Below are 17,116 nucleotides of genomic sequence, written 5' to 3'. Positions count from 1 at the left end.
TGAGTTGGTGTCTCACTCCATCGCCCAGGCTGGAGTGCAGTGGCATGCTCATGGCCACCCCAGCAGCGACTCGCTGGGCTCAGGCGATGCTTCTGCCTCACCCTTCCAAGTAGCCAGAACTACAGGCACGTGCTACCTCAACCCGATTAATTTTTTATTTATTGTAGAGACCAGGTCTCACCAAGTTGCCCGGGCTGGTCTCGAACCCGCGAGCTCAGGCAATCCACTCGCCTCGGCCTCCCAAAGTGTTGGGATTATAGGCTGAGACACCAAGCCTGGCCCTGACACATTTCTATACTATTTTTTCTTTCTTTCTTTCTATTCTTTTTTTTTTTTTGAGTTGGAGTCTCACTCTGTCGCCCAGACTGGAGTGCAGTGGCTGCTCCCACACCCGGCTAATTTTTTTTTTTTTTAACTTATTGTAGAGATGAGGTCTCGCCAAGTTGCCCAGGAGGGTCTCGAACCCTCAGGCTCAGGCAATCCACTCACCTCAGCCTCCCAAAGCACAGGATTACAAACCGAGCCCGGCTCTATACTATTTTTTCTACAGTTTTTAGCTGAATCTTCTTTGAGCACCTCTTCAAATGACAATTATTTTGTAATGTTTTCTGTAACAGAAACAGAAAGATTAATTCTTTCCTTTATCTAGTATGACTGATTAAACTTAAAACAAATATATTGATAGTTTAGAAATTGATCTTCAGCTTACCAATTCATTTTTGGCTATATCATGTAAATTTTTAGGACTTGTCAAATGTGGAAAGCCTATCAAGTTTTTCTCATGTATGAGCTGTCAGATTAGAGGACATTTCAAGGTGCCTTACAGAGTGACTAATTTTAAACCCTCTTTAAACTGATGACACTTATTACATACTTTGTCATTGCTGTCCTTGTTTAGCGGTGTATTATGACTTTTATGTTAATCATTGTCAATATTACTGTTTCTTCTCAAATTGAAGAAATTTAATTTTCTTCAAAAGTATTCATATGATTCATTTCTTTTCATTAACTGGGTTAGTAAGAAATCCAAGAGCCTATATATTATTTCTATTCAAAATTTATTCCCTCTTCTTGTACTATTTTTTTATGGTTTGTTTGTTTGTTTGGAGTTGGAATCCAAGTAGCTGGAACTACAGGCACGTGCCACCACACCCTGATAATTTTTGATTTATTGTAGCGATGAGGGCTCACCAAGTTGCCCAGGCTGGTCTCAAACCCGAGAGCTCAGGCAATCCTCTCACCTTGGCCTCCCAACGTGGGATTACAGGCGTGAGCTACCACACCTGGCCTTGTTATGGCTTAAAAGAATCTTTCAATTACAATTTATTTTTTCATGTCAGAATACTTCTAGTGATTTCTTGCAGGAATGTGCATATATTTCTGTATATAACAGATAATTTCACTGTATAATGAGTTTATAATTGTATTATGGTGAACTATCACATCTATTTCTGATTACTTGAGGTCATTGAGAACTTAATTTTCTGCTTACAGTTTTATATGATTCATGATTGAGGAGTTTTCACAAAGCAGCTTTCTGGGTCTCTGTATTTCAACACTTGTTTCTCCTCTATTTCGGCATACTTTTAGTACTGCTAGGCAGAATGACACACATTACCATTTGTGTCCTCTGGCCCTACACCTTTATTTTGTGATTCCGGGTGAGATGTCCCAGTAGACGATAGAGGTATTCCTGGAAGCCATTCCTACTTCAGGATGGCTGGTAATAAATTAAATCTGAAATACAAGTATATACCACTAAACCCAAGCTCTTCCTAATTCAACTTCACTTTAGGCATATTTTGAAAATGGCAGCCGGGCTCAGTGGCTCAGCCTGTAATCCCAGCGCTTTGGGAGGCTGAGGTGAGTGAATTGCCTAAGCCTGAGGGTTCGAGACCCGCCTGGGCAGCTTGGTGAGACCTCATCTCTACAATAAATCAAAAAAATTAGCTGGGCGTGGTAGCAAGCGCCTGTAGTTCCAGCTACTCGGAAAGCTGAGGCGAAAGGATTGCCGGAGCCCAGCAGGTCGAGGCTGCGGTGGCTGGCAGCGGCCACTGCACTCTAGTCTGGGTGACAGAGTGAGACTCCACCTCAAAAAAAAAAGAAAAGAAAAGAAAAGAAAAAGAAAATGGCATGACCATCTCCAATGCCACCCAGTACAAGGAAAGGAAGACACGGTGGAAAGAGACAGTAAGTAGTCTTACCTAATTGGCGATGAGATTTATTAACTTTGCAAATTTGACAAAAACATGTGAAGACATTGACTTGGAAGGGGCCCAGGGATGCCTTGGAGCATTTATACTTCATTAGCTTCCAGATAATTTACCTCAGGGGGCAAGAGCAAATCTTGAATGATGCAATCTCCTGGCACCTTCTCTATTCTCTACTGCTACAACCCCCTATGTTCTTTTTTTTTTTTTTTTTTTGAGTTGGAGTCTCACTCTGTCGCCCAGGCTGGAGTGCAGTGGCACGCTCCCGGACACTGCAGCCTCGACCTGCTGGGCTCCGGCGATCCTTCTGCCTCCACCTTCCAAGTAGCTGGAACTATAGGCATGCACTACCACGCCCGCCTAGTTTTTGATTTATTGTAGAGACGAGGTCTCACCATTTTGCCCAGGCGGGTCTCTAACCTGCGGGCTCAGGCAATCCTCTCACCTCGGCCTCCCAAAGTGCTGGGATTACAGGCTTGAGCCACCGTGCCCAACCACCACCTATGTCCTTACTTAAGCATATTTTTAATGGACAGTGAGACATTTCCAATGAAAACAGCTATGCTAGAACCATGCTATAAAGTTTTCTATTATAAACAGAAACAATTATTTAGCAAAGAGTTGTTTTTCCCATATAAAACAAGAGTTTTACTCTCTAAGTTAACAAAGAACTTATTTGACTACTTCACCAAAGCTAGTACTTTGCCAGGAATATAGGAGAATTTAAAGGAAATAAAATTATTTCCACACTATAGAAATTATAAAGGTTTTAGCTTATTATGAAAATGAGAGTTCAGCCGGGCTCGGTGGCTCAGCCTGTAATCCCGCGCCATGGGAGGCCGAGGTGAGTGAATTGCCTGAGCCCGCAGGTTCGAGACCCATCTGGGCAACTTGGCGAGACCTCATCTCTACAATAAAAATCAAAAAAATTAGCTGGACGTGGTAGCGCGTGTCTGTAGTTCCGGCTACTTGGAAGGCTGAGGCGGAAGGATCGCCAGAGCCCAGCAGGTTGAGGCTGCGGTGGCCAGAGTGGCCACTGCACTCCAGTCTGGGCGATGGAATAAGACTCCAACTCAAAAAAAAAAAAAAAAGAAAATGAGAGCTCAAATAAAATGTTTTTAAAAAGCCAACAAACGTTTGTTTAAAAAGACTATTCTTTTGGATAGCAATGCTTCCCAGTTTGAGTAACACTAGTTTTTCTTTTTAAATCTCATCTAGAAAGGTTTTATAATTGAATCTTGATTTATTAATCATTTCTATGTCTTTCATCAGTGGTCTGAAAAATCCTAAAAATTCTACTGACATTAGTATAATAGATTCAGTTAAACAATTATAAGGACTCTATGAAAATACAGACTGGAAAAAAGATAAACCTGAGTCCTCCTGGTTCTTGATCACTTCTTTCTGGTCCGTGTGTGTGTGTGTGGGGTGTGTGTGTGTGTGTGTGTGTGTGTGTGTGTGTGTGTGTGTGTGTGTTTCTCTTATACACAACCCAACCAAACACTTTCTTTTCAAAATATTATGATCATTACTATCTCTGTTGCACCAGGGGAATGTTCGGGAATTGAAAAATAATTTCAGTTCTATGGAGTCAGAGTGTTTTTAGTTACAGCTGCCCAAACAGTAGGGTTTCACATCAGATCCATTTGAAATACCATAAACGGCTTAGAAAATGATGGAAACATGAAAAATGCTTTGGAAATCAGGATAACTAAATTTGATTAAAATCAATTTCTATAATGGTCAAAGGATAAAATACTAGTGTTAATGGTTGATCTGAACGGCTCAATAGAAACCTGATTTTTTTTAATCTTCCTTGTCTTTTATTTGCCTGATTTCCTGCTGCTTTTTTTTCTGTACTGCTTTGACATCAGCTAGAATTGGTTTGAGCTCCGTGCTTAACCCCTTTTCTATCGGTCTCCACAAAAAATCCTAAACCTAGGAGTAGAAAGCTAGGTAGGCAAACTCTAGGCAAAAGGCATGACTAAAGTAAATTATTTCCTTCTTGTTTTCTTTCAAAGTCACCTGCTTTTGATTTAGAGTTTTTGTATAACTGGTTTAAAAATGTTCTTCCTTGTACATATATTGTGATAGATCTAAACAATTTGTTTCATTACTGTCTTCAGCCATAGGGAACAATTTTTTTAGCCTGATTTATGTTGCTTATAAAAGGCACAATGAAGACTACTTACTGAATTCTAATAATTGTACAGTTCTTATGAAAAGCTTGGTGGTAAAAGTGAATATCCATGGAGACTACCAAAGGAATGTAAAATCTGCTACTTACTAGAGATATTCATGGACTCCAGGTTAAGAACTTGCAGAAAACTGATACTATTAATTAGTCCTTGCTGCTTAACAAACATCCCCCAATTCTAAGGAGCCAATGACAATGTTTTCACGCACAGCCAAGGCTTGGCTGGGATTATCTGAGGTTGGAAGGGCTTGACTTTCGGTTACACCTTAGTTTTAGGTCTGCTTCATGTGTTTCCTCATTCTCCTTGGATGAGCAACTAATAGGGGCACATGCATCCCATGGTAAATCATAGGAGCCTCACAGGTCATGCCTGATCACACATGTGTACCTTAAGCTTCAAAACTCCAGTCAAGTTTACAAATTTTCCACTGGCTAAGCCCAAAGTCAAGGGATGGGTATGCACACCCTGTCTTTGCTATTGCAATGCTAGGTCACATGGCAAAGGGAAGGAAAAAAGAATTAATGACAATAAGTCATCTTCCATACTGATCATATTTGTCTGTGATTGATTTCTTCATTTGTAAAATGAAATGAAGCACAACAAAAATAAAAACTCTATTTCCAAAAGTTATAAGGACTAAAGATCTTAGAAGAGTGCTTGGCACATACAAAAAGATCAATAAATAAAGTTAGCTATTATTGTTGTTGTTTTGATTGTTTGCTTCTCTTTTTGTCACAGCTGTTCTTAAGCTTAGAGGTAAATTTTCTGCCCTTTTCTAGCAAGGATGTAGGAATATAGTTTGCATACCAAATTTACCCCTGAGCTTTGTCTTGCTTTTGAGTGGTATTTTCTCTTCTTTGGTTTTCTTCTTGCATTTTTTTTATCCTGTTCATTGACTATATTGATGTAAGCAGCCCATAAATGTTTCTCTGTGTTATTAGTTGTAGAATAATGAATGAATGAACAAATAAACGCTTCTGGCTTATTGTTTTTCCTTTCATTTTTTTAAACCTTGATGTTTTATATGTTTGCCATATCTACCGATGTTGCAGTAGCCCTTCTTCTGTATCTACACTAGGCAAAATCGACTTTGGATCTAGTGGGATGAGCGGATCACCTGAACCTGCACCTCAGTGACGCCCCTTTCAATTCCCCTATGTGGGTCCTGCCAGCTTCTGCCTTTCTCCACTCTTCATTGGACTAAGCTGCCAAGGAAGCTACCTGGTTGTCTGCCAAGTCCACTGTAGTTAGGGCCAGTCTATTAGACAATGAATGTGCCCCCAATATATCTCCAGACACCAAGCCTGTGCCTACAAAATAAGATCATATTTTCTTTAATATCCAAATTCCAACGGCTCAGAGCCACTATCAAGTGTGGTTGATAGTTTAAAGATTGCTAAGTTAACCTCAAAGAAAATAGTGCTCCAAACCTTAATTCCCAGAAAAGAGTTTTGGGCCAAAGAGACACTTAAAGTGGACTTAAATGATGTTGTACCCCGTGTCCACTGGCTGAATGTATATTCTGAATCCAAACACTTCTCACCACCTGTGCTGCCACCGCCCCAGCCAAAGGCACCACCATCTCTCTAAAGGACCAACTTGGGAGCCTCCTAACTGGTTTACCTACATCTACTCTTTTTTCCCCTCAAGTCATCAGAATTAATCTTCTAGAAATGAAAATTAGAGTCATCCAATTCCTGAACCTTTCTGTTTGGTCTGCTGTTGCTGTGAACTGAACTGTGTCTCCTTCAAATTTCAATGTTGAAACCCTAACCCCCAACGTTATGGTATTTGGAAATGAGGCCTTTGGGAGATAATTAGGTTTGGATGGCTCCCTCATGAAGAGAATAGCGCCCTTTAAAGAAGAGACACCAGAAACCTTGCCATCTCTCTCTCCCTACTACATGAGGGTATAGCAAGAAAGCTACCATCTATAAGCTAGGAAGAGGGCGCTCACCAGGCCATGCTGCCACCTTACTCTCAGACTACTAGCCTCCAGAACTGTGAGAAAATACATTTTTATTGTTGAGTCTGCCTAGTCTGTGGTATTTTGCTATGGCAGCCTGAACTAATACAGCCATCGTAGTGAGTATAAACTTTACATTTCTTACCAAGGCCCACTAGGCCCGGTGCAGTGTAGATGCTGCCATTCTTTCTACCTTGTCTCCTTCCAGGCCCTTGTCTCACTCATCCTGCACTGTCCACACTGGCCTTCCTGCAACTCATCAAACCCATTCCTGCCTCAGGGCTTTTGCACTTGCTGCACTCTCTGACCGGACTGGGTCTTCCTCTAGATCTTTGCATGGCACAATCCCTCATTCCATGCAGACTTCCATGCATAGATCACTTCTTCAAAAAGTCACATCCTTCCCTGTCACTCCCCATCCATTATTTTGCTTTTGTGGTTGTTGTTGCTCTTATTATCACCAAATGTCACATTATATGTTTCTTTGTTTATCGTCTACGCCCCTGTTCCCAACTATATTTTTTACATGTCTCTTTTGTTATTGCCAGGTACAAAATAGGCACACAATAAGTATTTGTTGAATAAAGGAATAAATAAACCAATGTGTTTGTTATGACTTCTCCAGGCACTGCAGCCTCGTTTTCCTGTTGTGGTGTAGCTATTTCCTGCAGGCATGAGTTTGGCTATAGGATCCCCTTTCTTCCACAACCTCTGGAATCTAACTGTGCTCCTTCCAGTGCCCTGGAACTGTGTTTGGTAAGGTCATTGATAACTGTCTTATTTGCAATTCCAATGGCCTTTTCCCTGATATAACCACTTTGTAAGATCTACCAGTGTCAATCATTGTTCTCTTCTCAAAATCTTTCCCTGTGCAGCTTTCATGACTCTAGTTTGCCACCTTTCTGAACAGTGTTCCTTCACATGCAGATTAATCCACAATGAGGGCACAAATTCTCCCTGGGATAATGACACATGCGTTCTGATGGTTCCTGGGGACACTGCAAACTGAATTTATTTAAAATTGAAATTACAGCCGGGCTCGGTGGCTCAGCCTGTAATCCCGCGCTTTGGGAGGCTGAGGTGAGTGGATTGCCTGAGCCCGCGGGTTCGAGACCCGCCTGGGCAACTTGGTGAGACCTCATCTCTACAATAAATAAAAAATTAGCCAGGCATGGTAGCACGCACCTGTAGTTCCAGCTACTTGGAAGGTTGAGGCAGAAGGATCGCTGGAGCCCAGCAGGTCGAGGCTGCGGTGGCCGGGAGCGGCCACTGCACTCCAGTCTGGGTGACAGAGTGAGACTCCAAGTCAAAAAATAATAGAATAGAATATAATAGAATAGAATAGATAAAATAAATAAAATAAAATTGAAAGTACGACTTTGGGAGGCCGAGGTGAGTGGATTGCCTGAGCCCGTGGGTTGGAGACCCACCCGGGCAACCTGGTGAGACCTCATCTCTATAATAAATCAAAAATTAGCTGGGCAGAAGGATTGCCGGAGCCCAGCAGGTCAAGGCTGCAGTGGTCTGGGCGATGGAGTGAGACTCCAACTAAAAAAAAATTGAAATTACCACCTTCCCCCTTTACCCCAAAGCCCTCACTAGTGAGACAAGAGTCACTTAATTTCTAAGCTGTCCATCTTTTTACTCATTCTTGATTACTTATTCACATCCTTCCCCATTCCTCTCTCAACTACAATCAGTCCCTAAAATATTGATTCCATGTTTGTTTGTTTTCTCAAAGCATCTTCTTCCCGTCTCCCTGGCAAATAGTTTTGGTCTTAATTACTTGTCTTAATTACTGCAAGAACTTTCTAAGGCTTCTCTCAGCCTGCAGACTCTCCATAATGCCAACTTACTTTTCACCTTGCCATGTCATAATTCTTATAAAATGCAGATTGGTAGCTTTCCATTGCCTTCAGAGTACAGTTCAAACCCCTTGGCATGGTATGCAAAATTCTTCACGATCTATCCCCTGCCTTTCTCTCCACTTATTTCCCCTACCACTACCTCTCAACCTCCGCCATGCATACTTTGCTAAACCTGACTGAGGTACTTCGTATTTCTTGGAATGGCCAGAGCATTCTTTTTTCTTCCCTTTCCTTCCCTTGTCTTCTCTTTTCTCTCTCTCTCAACTTTTCCTATAATAATCCTTCAAAGTACTTACCTCTTTGCCTTTGTCCTCTGGGATAATTTCTTCCCTTTCTTCAAGATTCAACTCTACAGTTCCCTCCGCCTGGAAAGTCCTCTATTTACCCTACTGCCTCAACTTACTCCCTGCTGTTGAATGCTCTATAACAGTTCCTTTCAGGCTTAATAATAATTATTAACTTCTTCACTAGATTGTAAGATTCTTGAGAGTAGAAACTTTTTACAATATGTCTGTATTCATAGTAAATAAGTCTTAGCAGCAAATAAGTATGTGTTGAACTCATTAAACAACGGTGTCCCAGATCTCAACTCTGGGGAGTTATTTTAGTTTTTAGTTTACCAGAGACAGTCATTTCTCCATATAAATGGAATTTTAACCAAATAGTGTCTAGTTGGTGTTGACCTTTATCAGAATATAAAAAGCATTTTAAACAGGATTTTGGCTTGTGGTTATAAAGTGGCATCAAAATGGGTTTCAATGTGCTTAATGACATCCAAGTATGAAACCCACACGGTCATCTGGCAATTGGGGGCAATTGGGGCTGGGGTAGAGACAGTCACACAAATGAGACCCTGCTCTGTTCGCTTTGTGTCTTCTCTCATTTATTTATTTATTTTTTATTTCCATTGTCATAGGAGTTCTTTGTTCCTACTAAATTGAAATGGGAATGGTAATTTTGGGGGGGAGTAGATAGTGTTATTATAGCTCTGGGAAAAAGAAAGCACTATCACAAAAAGCACTGGAAATGATCTCACTAACCTGCCATCCATATGACCTGTGTTCTGGGCTATGTTCCAGGAATGAAAATAAGTGTGCTTTGTTCTGGATGCATCTCCTCACCCTGGGTCTTTTGTCAGCTCTCCCTCCCTGTATGTCCCTAGGGTTACTACAGAGTTATTGTTTTGGTACTACTGCATCTCTAGAGTCACCCGGTCGAAGCCACTAGCCTCAGAGACATGATAGACCTGGGTTTGCACTCCGCTGATCTACTCCCTAGTTGTTGACAAATGACCCTCTCTGGTCCTCAGTTTCCTCATTTGTGAAATGAAGATAATCACACCAACATCACAGGCCATGCTTGTGAAGTTCTTTGTTCAGTCAGCCTCCTGCACATAGTAATTCCGTACTCTTTATTTTCATTTTATATATGAAAGCCACATACTTCCAATCAGATTGTTAACTCCCCGGGTCATTTACAAACGATTGCTTTGAGAAAGTTATTTGTACAGTTGGATATTTTGTTTATAGATTGACTTCATCTTGAGGGATTGGTCTTACTACCCAGAACCCCACTTACATGACACTCCTAGGACTGCTGGAACAAAGTACCATAAGCTAGGTGGCTTAGAACAACAGAAATGCATTCTCTCATGGTCCCAGAGGCTAAAAGTCTGAAGTTCAGGTGTAGGCAGGAGATTCTGGGTATTCTCTATATAGCTTCTCGTGGTGGCCGTCAATTGTTGGCATTCCTTGGTTTGCAGCTGAATCATCCTAATCTCTGCCTCTGTCCTCACATGGCCATCTTCTCCCTGTGTGTCTCTGACTTCACATGGCGTTTTTTTCTTTTTATAGGAACACCAGTCATATTGGATTAGGGCTTACCCTAATGACTTCATCTTAACTTGATGACATCCACAAAGACCCTATTTCTATATAAGGTCTCATTCACAGGTACTGGGTTTATGACTTCAACTCTTTTGGATTATCTTTTGGGGAACACAATTCGACCTCATAAAACCATCCAATGAAGAACCTGCTACCAGCTATTAGAAGGGATGGTAAGCCGGGCTCGGTGGCTCAGCCTGTAATCCCGCGCTTTTGGGAGACTGAGGTGAGTGGATTGCCTGAGCCTGCGGGTTCGAGACCCGCCTGGGCAGCGAGACCTCATCTCTACAGTAAATCAAAAAATCAGCCAGGCGTGGTAGCGCATGCCTGTAATTCCGGCTACTTGGAAGGCTGAGGCGGAAGGATCGCCAGAGCCCAGCAGGTCGAGGCTGCGGTGGCCAGGAGCGGCCACTGCACTCTAGTCTGGGTGACAGAGTGAGACTCCAACTCAAAAAAAAAAAAAGAAGGGATGGTAGGAGATTGGCTTTAGGGCTTGCTCAGCTGCAGAGAGCCCAGCCTTTGCACCCAACGCCAAGCCCTTATCTGAGGTGACCCACATTCAATGACTGATTAATACAGAAGCATAGCGGCCTGGCCATCTGGCCAACCCAGGCTCTGAAGGGACCTTCAAACTCCAAAGCCCCCTGTGGAGTCAGCAGAGACTGTTGTTACCTGTGTTGCAGCTTGACTTCTCTCTGCTTAATCCTGCTTCTGTCACCAGACTTCCAGTGGGGACTGATTTACTGGGATCAACGGGTGTTGACAGCACTGTAGGATTCATACCTTACATCCATGCACATGCATAGTAAAAGAGTAAAAGGAGGAAAATGTGATTATCTATGGAAGAAGGGAGAAATGTTTAATCTCTTCTGCACATTTCTTAAACTTCTGTATTTTTTTCATTTTCTACAATGAACATACATTGCTTTTTATAATCAGCAAAAGTATTCCTTTTTTAAAGAGTTCTTGTAGGACAACCTCTTCGGCTCCCCTCCCACTGTAGGAGCTTTTCTGTCCACTCAATAAATCCTGCTTTAAAAAAAAAAGTTCTTGTGCAAGAATGACATTAATAACATTAAGATATTTCCAAGTTGAGCTCTTCCACTAGACTTTTCATGCTGTTGAATGGATGAAGCAGAGTTATAGGAAAGTCAGTGTGGCAGACATTCACTCCCACAGCTGTGGAAAATCATCATTTTTTCAGAACCAACATTTATTAACACGGGTTTTAAAATTTATTTTAGTGTTGTCTAGTTTAAAAATCTTTATTTTTTTCTTGATTACAAATGCAATACACATAATTATTAAATGAGTTAAAACTGCAGACATGTAAAAAGTCAAAATCGAATGTCCCTTTTCCCACAATTCTAACACCCAGAACTTAATGTAGAGCCTTTCTTGTAATAGGAGACATGCAGTGTATACCATATGACACTCTGGTTTGTTCATTTAAAATATATATCTTGAATATATTTCCCTGAAAGTATTTATAGATCTATATACACATTTCATTTTCCTCTGTGCCAGCTCTTTTTTTCTAAAATATGGTAGGACAAGAAAATGCATCACCAAATGGTCTCTCTCTCTTTCTCACCATACAATGTTATTGGCTGTGTTGAGCACAACTAAATTGTTGTTTCTTATCAAATAGCCTGTAAAGATCTATAGGAAATATGTGTGTGTGTGTGTGTGTGTGTGTGTGTGTGTGTGTGTGTGTGTGTGTGTGTGTGTGCTGGGGGTGGGTGGGTGGTGGCACCCAAGTCCTCTTACCTTTCCCTAGACCCTTTCATGTGAACATGAGTGGAAGAGGAAGATGAAATCTTGGGACAACAAGCCCAATTGCTTGAGTTTCTGACATCTGCATTTTGCCTCATAAACACCTTGTATCATATAAATTTTTATGTTTTTCTGTTTATTTATTTATTTTGAGTTGGAGTCTCACTCTGTCACCCTGCTGGAGTGCAGTGGCTTGATTACAGCTCACTGCAGCCTCGACCCCCTGAACTCAGGCAATCCTGCCTCAGCTTCCCGAGTAGCTGGGACTACAGGCATGCGCCACCACGCCTAGCTGATTTTTGTATTTTTTGTAAAGATGAGGTCTTGCTATTTTACCCAGACTGGTCTTGAACTCCTGGCCTCAAACAGTACTCTTGCCTCGGCCTCCCAAAGTGCTAGGATTACAGGCATGAGCCACTGCACCTGACCCTTTTTCTGTTTAAAAGTGGATTCTATTCAGTGATACGAAGATCCAAGTTTTTAAAATATCAAAGATGAAGGGTCAAATAAATGCATTTGTATCATTATGCATCACATGCAGATATCATTCAAAAAATGTTTTTAGTTTTTGGTGAAAAGGAGGAAGTAGATGAAATTATTTCAAGTTTAAGATAATTTGAGGCTGAACTCAGTGGCTCAGCCTGTAATCCCAGCACGTTGGGAGGCTGAGACAAGTGGATTGCCTGCGGGTTTGAGACCAGCCTGGGTAACTTGGCAAGACCTTGTCTTCACAATAAATAAAAAATCAGCCGGGTAAGGTAGCGCGCGCCTGTAGTTCCGGCTACTTGGAAGGCTGAGGTGGAAGGATCGCCGGAGCCCAGCAGGCTGAAGCTGGAGTGGCCTTGAGTGTGCCATAGCACTCCAGCCCGAGCCACAGAGTAAGACTCCAACTCAAAGTAGTAATAATAATAATAATAATAATAATAAATTTACCTTATTGAAGACATGATTGGTTTGTGGTTATATGCAAAAATAACTTTTAAATTTTTCTAACTTTCAAACCAGAAATTCTACTGCATAGAATCTGAGCTAAGAAAATGAATTGAGGCTCATAACAAGCTTTGTACTCAAACACATGCATTACAGTACTATTAAATAATAGTAAATAAATTAAAAATAGAACTACCCCAATCACACAATAAGAGAAAGGTGTTCAGTATCATGAACAGCCAAACCTTAGACCATCACACAGCCATTAAAAGCAGCTATTAAGAGCTGCAATAATTTGAAGAAATGTTTCTCCTTAATAGTAAGTAAATGAAGCAGAATACACAAAAATATGTGAACAGGATGATTCTAACAATGGAAAAATATATATGAACTAAAGATGTAAAGGAAACACACCAATCGTGAAAGTGGCTGATTCTCGATGATGATTGTTTTCTTCTTTTTACTTTTTTATATTTTCAAATGTTCTATAATGAGCATGTATTTCTTTAATTGCAATACATTTTAAAACATTGTTAAAAAGAGATCTAGGGCTTGAGCCTAGAATATGAGCATCTGATCCAGTCATCAATTAATTTGTCTTATTTTTGAGTCCTTTTGAATAATGTTACAGACTGTGAGCCTGATCTTTAAGAAAAATGTTATAATATTAAAATTATATTTTAGAGACACAATATTATTTGAATAGGCATCTTAATATTATTGAATAGGCATCACTATTTATCTCTAAATTTATATTTAGACATTTTATAATATTACCAGGACTCAAAGTCTTTATTTGTATTTATTTATTTATTTTTGAGTTGGAGTCTCACTCTGTCACCCAGGCTGGAGTGCAGTGGCACGCTCCTGGCCACCGCAGCCTCGACCCGCTGGGCTCCGGCGATCCTTGCGCCTCACCCTTCCAAGTAGCTGGAACTACAGGCACGCGCTACCACGCCTAGCTAATTTTTGACTTATTGTAGAGATGAGGTCTCGCCAAGTTACTCAGGTGGGTCTCCAACCCACAGGCTCAGGCAATCCACTCGCCTTGACTTCCCAAAGTGCTGGGATTACAGGCTAAACCACCGAGCCTGGCCTCAAAGTCTTTAAATAATGCAAAATTTCTACAATTACTCATCACATTCAGGGTAGGCAGGTTGATAATGGCCATATTGTTATCTCCTATAGGGAAGTTAAATTGGATTGTGTTTTTCTATGTTCTTGGACTTCCATGGTTACAGTATTTTCTGAACTCCAAAGTCTGCTTATGTGATGACTTGAAACTTGTGTTCACAAATTCTTTGATATCTTTTCCTTTTAAAAAGTGGAGTCTATTTTGTTCTCACATTGAGTGTGGACTGTAGTGAGTGACTCACTTTGAATAAATATAATGTGGTAGAAGTGACTGATGGCATGTGACCTCCTAAACTAGGACATAAAAGGCATATGGCCTCTTCCTTGGTCTCTTTCCTGGATCACTCACTGCCAGGGAAGCCACTTGTCACATTGTGGTGACAGTTAAGCAGCTTGTTGGAGAAGCTCACATGGCAAGGTGCAGAGATCACACACATGCCAACAGCCATGTAAGGGAGCCATCTTGGGAGCAGATCCTCGAGCCTCAGTCAAACCTTCAGGTCAGGAGTCCTACTGGTGTCCTAACTACAACCTCCTGAGAGACCCTGAGCCAGAATTACAAAATTGCTCCCAATTCTTACCCCACAATATTATTTGAATAGGCATCTTAATATTATTGAATAGGCATCACTATTTATCTCTAAATTTATATTTAGACATTTAATAATATTACCAGGACTCAAAGTCTTTATTTTAATTTAATTTAATTTTTTTTGAGTTGGAGTCTCACTCTGTCGCCCAGACTGGAGTGCAGTGGCACGTTCTCCAGCAAATGTAAAATGCCATGCTGATTGTTCTGTAAAATGCCATGCTGTAAAATGCCATGCTGATTGTTCTGAACCCCATGCTTTAGGGTAATTTATAACGTAGGAATAGATAATACAGCTATCACAGAACTTTATTACAGGAAAACTGTCTTGAAAGGTTTCCTACCCTGATCTTGTAGTACCAACTAGATGACACAGTCTGGACTATATGCTTGGCATATAATGGTGAGGAAAACAGGCCCAGAATCTGCCTTCAGGTAGTTTACAATCAAATTCCACAAATGTCTAATGAAAGAAGAGGAGAGAGAATCAAACATGTTTGACATTGGGGAAATTACTTAATGTCACTTAGTTTTGATGTTTGAAATGTAGAATAAATGGAGTCCACTTTTTAAGAATTATTATGAGGTTAAAAAATAATATTAAATAAAGTATCTGGCACTGAGAATTATCACTCCATAAAGGTTTGCTATTATTATTATAGAGGTAGATTTGCATCACTAAATTTCCTTCCAGACTTCAAGTCTGCATAGTGTCAAAAAATGTATAATACTTGAACTTGTGTGAAAGGCAGCATTTTCCACTGATAGTTTCAAAAACTTAGAAGCTTTACTAGAAGAAGCTCTCTATTGTTTTTCTCAAAACTATTGGTGTGAGAATCTTTTAGGGAAATGAAGGGGTAGTGGTTTAGGTTTCACTTGGTACCTATCATAAGTTGGATGTGGATGTATATTTTCATTACTAATCATTTAGAATAATAAATAAGCTAAATTCCCATCCTGATGTGACAATATGCTAAATACCATCAGCTGTTTTGTTAAAAGGTAGGATAATATTTCTTTTGCTGGGCCATATGTGTAATATTTTATTCCAAAACAATCATCCATTATCATATTATTTAATATAAAACTACACAGGTTTCCCCCTTCCTTAATCACAGTGTTTTCTTCAACACCATCTCATCAATTATGTTGATTTCTTAAACCATTGAAACAAGGAGATCTCACTTATGCCCGCTTTATGGATCTTCTTTGCTCTACTATTCTGGTATTTATCAAGAGAAAAAGCTCAGAACCTACAGTTTAAACAGATGATTAGCAATTTTTACAGCCCAAATCTAGAAGATTGTGCAAAGGTGAAATAACTACTTGACTATGCACAAGACAGTTATTTCTGACCAGAGGCTGTTCTACCTTGCTGCCAGTTTTTTTTTAAATGCATAATGGAGGCCCTGGATCGCTGTGTTGTTATGGTAACCATCACTGAAAATCACACTAAAATCTAGGATTAAAATGTGCTAGAAGTATGAAGCATACATTTTTCATATTTTTTCCAAGTTCGTCTTTCATGGTTTCATGCAGCAGTTTAATATACAACATTTATTTGAGTTTAAAAATCATAAATACGTATTCTCCCACTTTGAGACTTACTAGCTTCTGTGACTGGAATAGCAATTCACCATCAAATGGATTTAATACATTTCAAACAATTAGACTTTCTTTCAAAGAAAGAAGGTGGGGAGGGATTGCACTTGGTGATCTTGTATGGAGCAAATCTGCAGCCCTCACTTTCTGATATAATCAGAATTAGCCTTCAGATTTGCGATGTGCGAGGATTTCAAATGAGGTGTGACATTTTTACTTCTATTCAATAAAGAATAGATAAACGTTTAAGTTCATGTGCTGTTCTCTGTTTAATTTCTATGATGAAGTCAGGGGCTTTTTGACTTGAGGCCTGGTTGCTCCTCCCCTGCTCTTTTTATAGTAGCTACTACCGGATGGGTTTGGCACTTGGATGAGACACAGTGTTCTCATTATCGGAATTGCTGGCATTCAAATAAAGGGGAGAAGGCTGTAGATTATAGTTAAATGTAGAACATTAATACTTATTTTTTAAAAAACTCAATAACCTAATTCAGAAACTACCAAGGATGCCTCCTGAAAATAACACTATTCTTCTCCCTCTCTCTCCTCCTCCCTCTATTTCTTTTTGATTTTTTTGTAGAGACAAAGTCTTGCTATATTGCCTAGGCTGGTCTTGAACTCATGGGCTCAAGCAATCCTCCTGCCTTGGCTTCCCAAAGTGTTGGGATTACAGGCAAGAGCCACCACACCCAGTCCTGTTCCTCCTTCTCTAGGGAAAGATTATATAACTGAAAATATAATAACAAACGGAAATAGAACACAGACAACCCCAATGTTGAAAAAATTGCTAATCTGGTGTGAATTTTTCAAATATTTCTTAGATGCAAAATGAGGTTTGGTTTTAATACTATGAGGCTTATTGCTAAGACTAAGATATAATTTTAAGAACGTGTAAAGAGGCCGGGCTCGGTGGCTCAGCCTGTAATCCCAGTGCTTTGGGAGGCCGAGGCGAGTGGA

Source organism: Carlito syrichta, unplaced genomic scaffold (assembly GCF_000164805.1).
Source record: "Carlito syrichta isolate Samal-C Ts95f unplaced genomic scaffold, Tarsius_syrichta-2.0.1 Scaffold308844, whole genome shotgun sequence".
Taxonomy (NCBI): domain Eukaryota; kingdom Metazoa; phylum Chordata; class Mammalia; order Primates; family Tarsiidae; genus Carlito; species Carlito syrichta.
This window is presented reverse-complemented; position numbering follows the sequence as displayed.